Below are 10,040 nucleotides of genomic sequence, written 5' to 3'. Positions count from 1 at the left end.
TCTTTTGAAAATCTGCACAGGAACTTCATAAAGAATGAAAGCAAGCAGCATGTCCAGAATCAGGCAGAAGTGGACCTGCCTTTTCCCTTTCCCAGGGATGGGATCATTCCAGTTATAGCATCTGAGTAAGTAGCAACCTGCCCTTTTGTCAGCCTCTTTTCCCTCAGTTGATGGGAACTGTCAGGTGATGCTGGAGTTTTCTACAGAACCACAGTGAAATCAAAGATGTAGAATCATGCCATACCCACTCCAGTGGAGTCTGCGTGACAAATCCAAAGGCTTGCCTGAGGTCCTGAGGCACAAAGTTTCACGGAAACTTGTCTCCTGGACAGGCTCTGGCATCCCATAAACAGATATGGTCCAGATTTGTCCTTGTGATAGTCAGTGAATGGTCCTGTGTGCTTTTCTTCAGTATTGTTTTATTATAGGTACCCCCAAAGAATGATTTGACAAATAGCTAGTTAGATTGAACATTGCTTCCTGGCCTTCACTGGTGTCCCAATGTCCTAGGCAGTCCTTGAGCTGACCCTGGGCTTGGAATTTAGTAAAAATGTTACTTATTCAGACAAAATGCCTCCAGTATTAAAAGAGAGATAGTGAAAGAAATCGGGCATTACAATCTACTAAATAGAGTTAGAAATTCCAGGACAAGCTTAACAAAATAAGTTTAGAATTCTTATTATAGTCATGTATGACAGACTTCATTATATAATAGAAGAAAGTTTGGTGGGCTCCTCTGGTAAATGGAGGTCCCTCACAAAACACTTAGAATAACAGCTGAGTCACTCCCATATACAGGAATTTACAATGGTTTAGGAAGAAGATTGGGCTGTGGTTTAAGAAGGAACTAGAGTACTGTGTTGCTCACGGAAAGGTTAGCAAGTACGGACCCTCCCTAGAACATATTTTCACTAGCCAAGAAGAATAGCATAGTTAGGTATTTACTAAGAGCTGGCTGATGGTAGGTTGAACAATAGAATTAGAACTATGGTTTGGGTGTGAAAGCCCTTGCCCCTGGAGTGTAAAGACCTCACACCTGGCTTCTAAGAATAAGCTAACCTTAGATAAAGATCTGTCTCAGTTGTTACATTGTCTGGTTCCTGCCAGTCTTTATGTATTCATTTTCCCGCTTTGAGTAAAGAGTCATTAAGCATCAGGTAACCTCAATGTACCTTGTCACCTAACTTTCTTATTTTCTTCTGTAATATAAGTCTGATGCTCGCTTTGAGAAATTACATTCAGATCAACACTCCCTTGTGTTCGTGTCTATTTGTCACTCGCCAACTCCTTGTCCACCTGAGTACCAGGACCCTGATTTCTCCTGCAGGTTGAGGGACCGAGTGAGTCCAGTCTGTGGCAGAATCATTTGACTGTGTTCCAGGAAGGAAGCACAGTATGTCGTGTTTCAGAGAAGGGGGTGGAAAAGACAGGGGCTTGTGGGTGTGGTGTATTCTTGTCACCTGGGACCCTTGGACTTTATGATGCAGTCTTCTTTATTTGGTTGTATATGGAGTTTCTGTTAATGTGTACTGTGTTGACTGTTTGAAGTAAATTCAAACTCCAGTGAACACTTTGGGGGTCTCCATTAACATTAAAAGGAGACTGAATGGGAGGGTCTTTGGGACATGGATTCAGGAAGGCCCTGCCTGGGTATACTTTCCAATCCTGTGTAATGTTTAAGTTGTGAGAATGAATCAGAAGCAGTGTTAAATTATAGCACCATTTGTACTTCAGAAATGAGTACCTAACTGTATGATCCTACTATGTAAATGCCACTTTTAAAGCTCTAAGTAGACTTTGTACATTTTCTTTGACCAGGTTGTATCCTATTTAAATTTTTACACCCATCACCACTACAGGTAAAATTTGAGAGGAAAGAATGTCATTTTTTTGGAAATTTTGATATTAAAAGAAATGAATCATTTATTTTTACAATAGGCTTGGCCCACAAGTGTTTGGTATCCCTAACATGGGATATGATTTGATTCTTGGCAGCAAATGCAGATGTAGACCGACAGACATAGCTGAGTATCTTAGTAAATGTAAATTTGAAGGTTAGAAACGTGAGAATGAGAGTCTCTCTGACAGTGGGGGATGGAAAAAAGTCTCTTTAATGACCCACAGAGCAATGTTCCACAAGCCTGTCCCCGGAGTCTCCGACCCATGCCTTTAACAATGGCGACAACCAAAAAGGTCTAACTTTTATAACCTTGTAGGGGTGGTGGGGAGTTTCATGTCAAGCGATTTAGTTCAGCCTGGCTTACATGACGAAGAGCTAGGTATCATAAACTGAGACCTCTCAAGTCCCGGCACAGTCTGCTTCTTAACTCTGTCGCAGAGAGTTGCAGAGAGGCGGTGGCAGATTTGAGCTGTAGGATCTGGCCAAGGTTCAAGGCCATTTTCTCACTGAAGTGAGCATCTCTTTCGGCTGTGAGCTGAGAACTGACTCTTTCAAAAAACAACTGGAACTTTGCCTTATCCCTTTCCACAAGCAATGTTAGTGATTGCATGTTTCTTAAAATCTCGGTCTTGACGGTTGTATCCATTTCCATTTGGTTTCTAGATGTCCGTGTCCGTGAATGTTAAGGTAGCCAGGCTGTTTCATCGACGTCTCTGTAGCCTGTTGAGTTTTCCTGCCTGCTGAGGGCATGTGGATGTAGACTAAGCCCTTAAATGTTAGCTGTGCACTGAATGACCCTTTCTAGCAAATTCCAAAGGGAACTCTGCATTGTGAGGAAAGCCTGTCTGACAGACAGGAAATGAGAGGGGAAGGGTGAGGCTAAAACATAGCAATAAGGAGGTCTTCCCAAAAGGAGCAGAACCAGCCAGGGACACATCAGGACATGAGGTCTGCCAGGAACATGATGCACTTTTGAGCCCCTCAGGAGATAGCATGCTCCAAATGGTCACTTCTGAGTGAGAGTGGACATGGCCCCAGAGGCCAGGACAAGTTCTGATCTCCTAGTCGATTAAGCTGGGAAAGCCTGAGGGATGGAAATATGGCCATACAATTCCAGAAAGCAGCTCCGACATCTGCTGCATGTGTTCCTGGGCTCAACATGAGGTCCTGCCAAGCCAACTGGCAAGTGATGTTCTTCTCCCAGCCAGAGTCACACAAGTCCCACAAATCCAAATTCACCTTGAATTCTCTCTTCCTTCGGGAAGTTGTTGTTCTTACTGAGTTTTGTTTTTCTTTTATTTAGGCTTTTTTTTTTTCCTGAATTACTTTAAAGCTTGAATTTAAATAGGTATTTAAAAAAAAAATGCTGGCACTGTAGGTCTCATGTGACCATAGTAACCACAGTTCAGGAATGCATGGAATAGAAATAGGATGTTATCTTGTTATTTACAACCAGAGTCATTGTTCCAGTTTGCTGTGTGTCTGTATTTGGAGAAATGAGGGGTCTTTCAAATAGGAAGTCTCACCTCATAGCTCAGACTATCCTGGGCCTCCTATGGAGCCCAAGTTGGCTTCGAAGTTCCAGTCCCTCCACCTCAGCCTGCAACCACACTCAGCTCCACTACAGTCTCATGGAGATGACACCGCCATCCCTTTTCATTTGGTTTCTATATGCCCTTGGTCATTAAAAAGTCTAAATCTGGGCTGGAGAGATGGCTCAGTGGGTAAGAGCACCCGACTGCTCTTCCGAAGGTCCAGAGTTCAAATCCCAGCAACCACATGGTGGCTCACAACCATCCGTTGACTCCCTCTTCTGGTGTGTCTGAAGACAGCTACAATGTTTAAAAAAAAAAAAGTCTAAATCTTCCCCATGACCACGCGTGTCTCAAGGTACCACTGATCCGGTGTGAGCAATGCCAAGTCATCTCTCCCTCCGCTCACACTCCTTTGCCGTTTCTCACTTCATAGTCCTTTACAGACTCTGCGGACTTTGACTTACAAATAGTCACTTTGCTTCCGTAAACTAAGGTCTGCATTATGTTCCCTTCTTCTTTTATTCCTAGTCTCAGAGATAGATTATTTTTTTACTAAGTCCCTAAGAATTTTGACTGTTTGTGATCATCGGTGGCAAACAACTTCCCACAGTCAGTCGGGAGAGTGTCCGGTGGGCTCACACTGCTCCTACTTGTACAATCTTCCCAGCATGCTCCTTTGAGGGGGCAAACAACACAGTCTCATTCAATCCCCAAATGCAGGATTTCCTGAAAACGTGGGCTAGCCACATAGGTTAATTAAAACACCAGTACACACGCCCACCACATAACAGATATCCAAAATGAAATCGACAGGAGATGAAAGCATTTGGATATTTTCTGCCCACTGGTTGATTTGTTTGAATTGTTCTGGAGTTTTGATTTGTACTAGTCTATAGTCTGTGGGCTTCTACCCTGGCACATAGAAAAAAAAGAATGGAGGAGGAAAAAAGTTATCATCGGTGGGAACCAGACCCTCCTGGTGGCCTTTGCTGCTCACTGCTGAATTTGTGCTTTCCAAAAACCGTTGCACCCTACTTTGTACGTTTACCATGGAGCTTCAATTTGCAGGAGAAGTGACATTTTAGAGAAAGTCCTTACATGACAGAAGAGCTGGGGGCCACTTCTGCACTCCCCGCAGTGCCCAACACAGAGCCTCTAATATGTACCGATGTCTCAGGAATGTGTATTTGCTAAATTTAGATGAATTCTGAAAAGCTGCATGTGAATTCAATTTTAATACGCTAAATCATAATTTTAAGAACACATGGAGAGCACATTTAAAGGAATACAGCATGGAACCAATCCTCCAAAGTGAGAACTTCCTGTCAGGCTCCTCTACGGCTGAGTATGATGGCCCTCTCCATTCCTTACCTGCTACACAAAGAGGTTAAAATTCAAGATCCAAGTCTAAGATGCTGAGGCCACAGAACCTAATTTTAGGAACTGATATATTTGTCCATTTTTTCTGCTTTGATGTGCAGAGGAAAGATGTCTTTTTCAGCCTAGCTCCAGTCCAAGGCACAGCTTGTGTGCAGAAAGGAGCTTAGCACCTCTCAGATCAGGAGAGACTAGCAACGAGGTGGTTGTAGCCAGGGCCACACCCCGACCAGGAACTGCTTAGTTTACCTCTTGCCTTTTATTTAAACCTAAAGTGCAGGTCAGGACCCTGAAGATAGACTTGGGAAATTGGAGCAGCCAGGAGACTTCTTCGTTCCTTTTCCTAAAGTGGCATTGATTTATTCTCCTTCTGCCTGTTACTTGCTTCAAGAGAGTGAACGAGCCTGGTTGTTAAGGGGCCTGACAGAGCTGAGACTGAGCCTAACTCCAGTAATATAGATATAATTCTTATCATTGATTCTCATCCCCATCCCTGCCTTGTCTATCCATCAATCTATTCATCAACTATCTCTCTATCTCTCTATCTCTCTATCTCTCTATCTCTCTATCTCTCTATCTATCTATCTATCTATCTATCTATCTATCTATCTAATGTGTTGGGGGTAGAACACATGCCATGACATACAAGCAGAAGTCAGGGGACACTTGCAGGACCCCTACACTTGAATTCAGGTGGCCATGCTTGGCAGTACATGCCCTTGCCTACTAAGCAGTCTCACCACACTATCTTCATGGTTTCTGGAATTAATTTTTATGATCTATGTTTTTTCTGCTCCATGTCGGATTCTTCTCAAGGCTAGATTTACCTGAGCTTTGCATTTATCTTTCATTTCCTTCCTCCTCTTCTTGCTTCTCTTTTGTGATTCTTCTATGGTATGTTTCTTCTCATTCATCTCTCAAGTCCTACAGGTCCTTTTATCCTCTTGTCTTATACTGTTCAAATAGTCCTGTCAATTCCTTAAGTTCTTAGAGAAATCAACATATCCTAAATTCCCTTTGAAATGACAGATGCTCTCCTCAAGCTCCTGAATTCATTCCCGTGTGTCTTCCAGTACATTTTGCCCTTTTCTGCTCTCTTCCCTTCTGTGGTAGTATCTACTTGCTCTGTGCTCTGTCCTAATAGTCCCTTATTGTCAGCTGAAGCCAAGGGTGAAAAGGGATAGGAAGGTCATAAAGCTTTGTTTCAGGTTAATATCAAAGGAAGGAAATGAGAGAGGTGATCATTAGTTGCTGGTGTTCAAAGGGTGATACAGTGGCCTAAGCTTCAAGCCCTATCCTCTTTGTTAAGTGGAGAGCTCTCACATGATCTCATTAGGTTAGCAAGCAGAAGGGATCTCACTAGGCCAGCAAGCAGAAGGGGTGGCCATCGCATGCCAGCAGAGCCTGCAGGCAGCTTCACTTTCCTATGTGTTGGGAAGCTTCTCCTAGAAACATTCCCTGCTTCTCCCCTGGGCAAGCTATGTTCTTGAGTCTGACCAAAATAAGCAGAGATCTTCCTAGATAGACCTCTTCACCATGTAAGTTGATTTCAGGACAATGTTTCCAGTCCAACATCTTAGAAAGCAGAGTTAGCTTTTGTCTTCTTCCCCAGTTTGATTGCACAGTATTTCAAGTGCCCTTTGGAGTTTGTGGCCTGGGCTTTTTTGACCATGTCTTTATATTATGGAAGATGGAAAGGCTATTTGTTTTTTGTTTGTTTGTTCAGTGTTGGGGGGGGGGGTGAGGGAGGGCAGACTCTTTTTGTTTTTGTTCTATTGTAGATTTCTGTGAGTTTAAAGAACTGTGGTATAAAATGCTTTGTTAGATTACACTTCACAGGAACAGCCAAGGGGTTTCTAAGTCTTTCCTCCCTGACCCCTTCTCCAAATTGGCAAAGGCAGACAACCGAACAGTGGATGGATATCATTTATCAAGTAGTCAACATTAGTGTGTCCGTATGCTCAAGACCCAACATGAGGTCCATCTTCAGAGCCTATTTTGTATTACAACATCCTTGCCATCCCTCCCTCCCTGTAGCTACAGTCCCGAAAGCCCTGTTCACCGGTCTCCTCCCTTCCGTCCAGGTATAAGTGGCCTTGAAGTAGGGGACTTTGCTTTCTGTTATCTTCTAATTTTTCACTTCATGGAAGTGGTTTAACCAAGGGAACGGAGGCTGGGTAGATGGCTCTGTGGTTATGAATGCTTTCTGCTCTTCCAGGTGACCTGAGTTCAGTTCCCAGCATCTGAGTCAGGCAGCTTACAACTTCCTGCAGGAACTTCCTACAGCTCCAGGGGGTGTGATTCTTCTAGCCCTCCAAGGGCATCTGAACTCATGCCTACTCGAACACACACAAACACACTAAAAGTAAATCTTTCAACAGGGAGAGTGGGCTCTTTAGATAGGATACTACCAAACTGTTTCTATTTGGCAGCAAATACTGATTCCTGGGTTGAAAACTGTTGTTCATCAAGCCAGAGAGGAACAGGGCAGCTTCCTGTCTGTGTTGTACAGGGAAACTGAATTCCCGACAATTTGTTGTTTATTTTGCTTTTTCTGAGACAGGGTCTTAGCAACCCAGGCAGGCCCTGAACTTTCTAGGCAGCCAAAGCTGCTCTTGAACTACTGATCCTCCTGCCTCCACCCACTAAGTGCTGGGATTACAAACCAGCACCTCCAAGGCAGCTGAAATTTGTATCCCTCATGCTGTTAACTATGAGCTAATCTTGTGGACAGCCAGCATTCTTTGTGAATTAATAAATCCTCCTTTAAGAGTATTCTCATCTTCACAGAAGCATCCCACAGAGTATAGAACAGACCACTCCATTTTCATTTGGCAGTGTTATTCTTTATTGAGCAATGGGTCCTGTGCACACTAGTCACAGATTTTAAGGAGAAATGTAACAACAGCATTTGCTTGGATCTGTGTGTCATGAGTGCACTCTGAAGTTTCATATCAAGAACTTCATTTGTATTTACTGAAACTGAGAAGTCACAATGGGACCTTTGAGGCAATCAAGCTTCAGGAAAACATTCTAAGGTTTACATAATCATGTAAAATTAATTTTAGAAGAAATGTGGTGGATAAGAGCAGGCATATAGTGTGGGATAAAAAAAATCCTGGCATTTATGCTCCATTGCTTTGTAAGTCATATCTAAGCACTGAATAAACTTAACCTTCCTGACAAGCAGATTTCAGTTACATTTCTCTCATTGTATCTTGAAGGAAGAACCAATTATGGTTGCCGTGATGTTAGCTCTTAGAAATGACCACAGCAAAATTCCTGTTTGCCTTCTTGAGTCTTATCATCTTGCTCATCTTTTAGGATGATGCTGGATAACAGGGTACAGTGTCAGTGAGTCCCTGGGCATGTGACTATTCCTGATGACCTACAACCTTGACACTGGTGTGGTCACGGGCCAACGCACCTCTCCCTGCCTCTAATCAGCCTGTACAAAACTGTGGGTGGAGTTCGGGTTTCAAATCCCTCATTCCACTTCCCATTCTGTAAATACTGGAGCCAGGACTCTATGAACTGGAGCCAGGACTCTATGAACTGTGTTTCAAAGAACCCCTTAGCAGCTAGCTCCCTATCTGTACACCTAATTCTGAGATTAGAGGGTGGGGAGGCGTATTCTTTCTCACGTTTTCTATTTCTTGTCAGCTACCCAAGTATATTTATTTATTTGGCAGTTTGTTCCAATTGGTGTCAATTAGCTCTTTTCTAGACGTGACTCAGAGATGAAGCCAGCAGTTGGTCAGCCCCAGGTCCTGCATCTGAGCAGTGACTTAGCCCCACCTTCTGTTCCCTCAGTTCTTGTCTGCTCGTCTAACCTCTCACCTACATTAAGTCCTACCTATGTTCTCTTGTCTGACTACCTACGTCAGAGTCTACCTATGTCAGATCTTGTCCACTTCGATGATACAACATACTCTCAAAGCGGGAACAGTTAAGTCCGGCTCATGGTTTCAGAATTCGGTCCATGTCTGGCTGGCTCTGTTGTTTGGGGCCCGTGAGAGGTGGAAGGTTGTGGCAAGGAACGAAGAGGGAGCAAAGCTGCTCAGATCACAGAGGCCAGGAGGCAGGGGGAGAGGCCAGGGCATCCTCTTAGGAAACTCCTTTAATGATTTCACTTCCTCCTACTAGGCATCCTTTCTACAAGCTCCATTCACTCCCACTAGTACCAGAGCCTAGAAATTAAGCCTTTGATATATGGGCTTTAGGGGACATTCAGGAACTCTGCTATAGCACTCTTTAAATACCTAGTGTTAAGTACTGTTTTCCCGACTGGACTCTAAATCCATGAGACACAGAGTGTTCAGAACTTCCAAATGCCAAGTAAGCAATTTACATTTCTTTTTTTTTTAAGATTTATTTATTTATTATATATAAGTACACTGTAGCTGTCTTCAGACACACCAGAAGAGGGAGTCAGATCTCGTTAGGGATGGTTGTGAACCACCATGTGGTTGCTGGGATTTGAACTCAGGACCTTCGGAAGAGCAGTCGGGTGCTCTTACCTGCTGAGCCATCTCACCAGCCCTGCAATTTACATTTAGTTGAAAATAAAGACAATATATTCTGATCCATTTCCCCTCCCAAATCCTCCCACCTTCTCATTATTCTAACGCCATACCTTCTTTCTCTCTTTTAAGAAAACAAATAGACAAATAAAAAGACAAGGAAAAAAACAAAAGAAAAAATGAAACTAAGATGGAACATGAGAAATACACACACACACACAAACACACACTCAAAATTGAAAACAATAATGTACATGCAAAAGACCAGTAAGGCTAAAAGAAACCTCAAACAAAGCAATAAGAGACAAAAATAAAACAACAACCGCCCCCCAAAAATCAACAACAAAAACCTCCAAAATAATTCTTTTACTATCATTTATTTTGTATTGAAGTTTGTATAGGGAAATATTAACTCCTGTTGTATAAAGGTCAAATACTTGACAAATACTCAGAAATGAGCATCCGCACTAAGATGGTAACGCAGGACAGCTTACTACCCCAGGTTTCTGCTGTTGTCCTTTAGAGACAATCCCTTCTCCTAGCCCCAAGCTCTGGTAGAGACACTGATGCTCTTCATCCGTCCTTCTGTCTTCTCTGCAGAGTCATATAAATGAAAGCATACATCACACACTTTTGACCTGTGCTTATTTCAATGATGAAAAATCAAATTCAAGATTTGTTTGTATTGTTGACTGAATTTTAAAT

This window comes from Mus musculus, chromosome 18, assembly GCF_000001635.26.
Source record: "Mus musculus strain C57BL/6J chromosome 18, GRCm38.p6 C57BL/6J".
Taxonomy (NCBI): domain Eukaryota; kingdom Metazoa; phylum Chordata; class Mammalia; order Rodentia; family Muridae; genus Mus; species Mus musculus.
Note: the sequence above shows the minus strand (reverse complement) of the source record.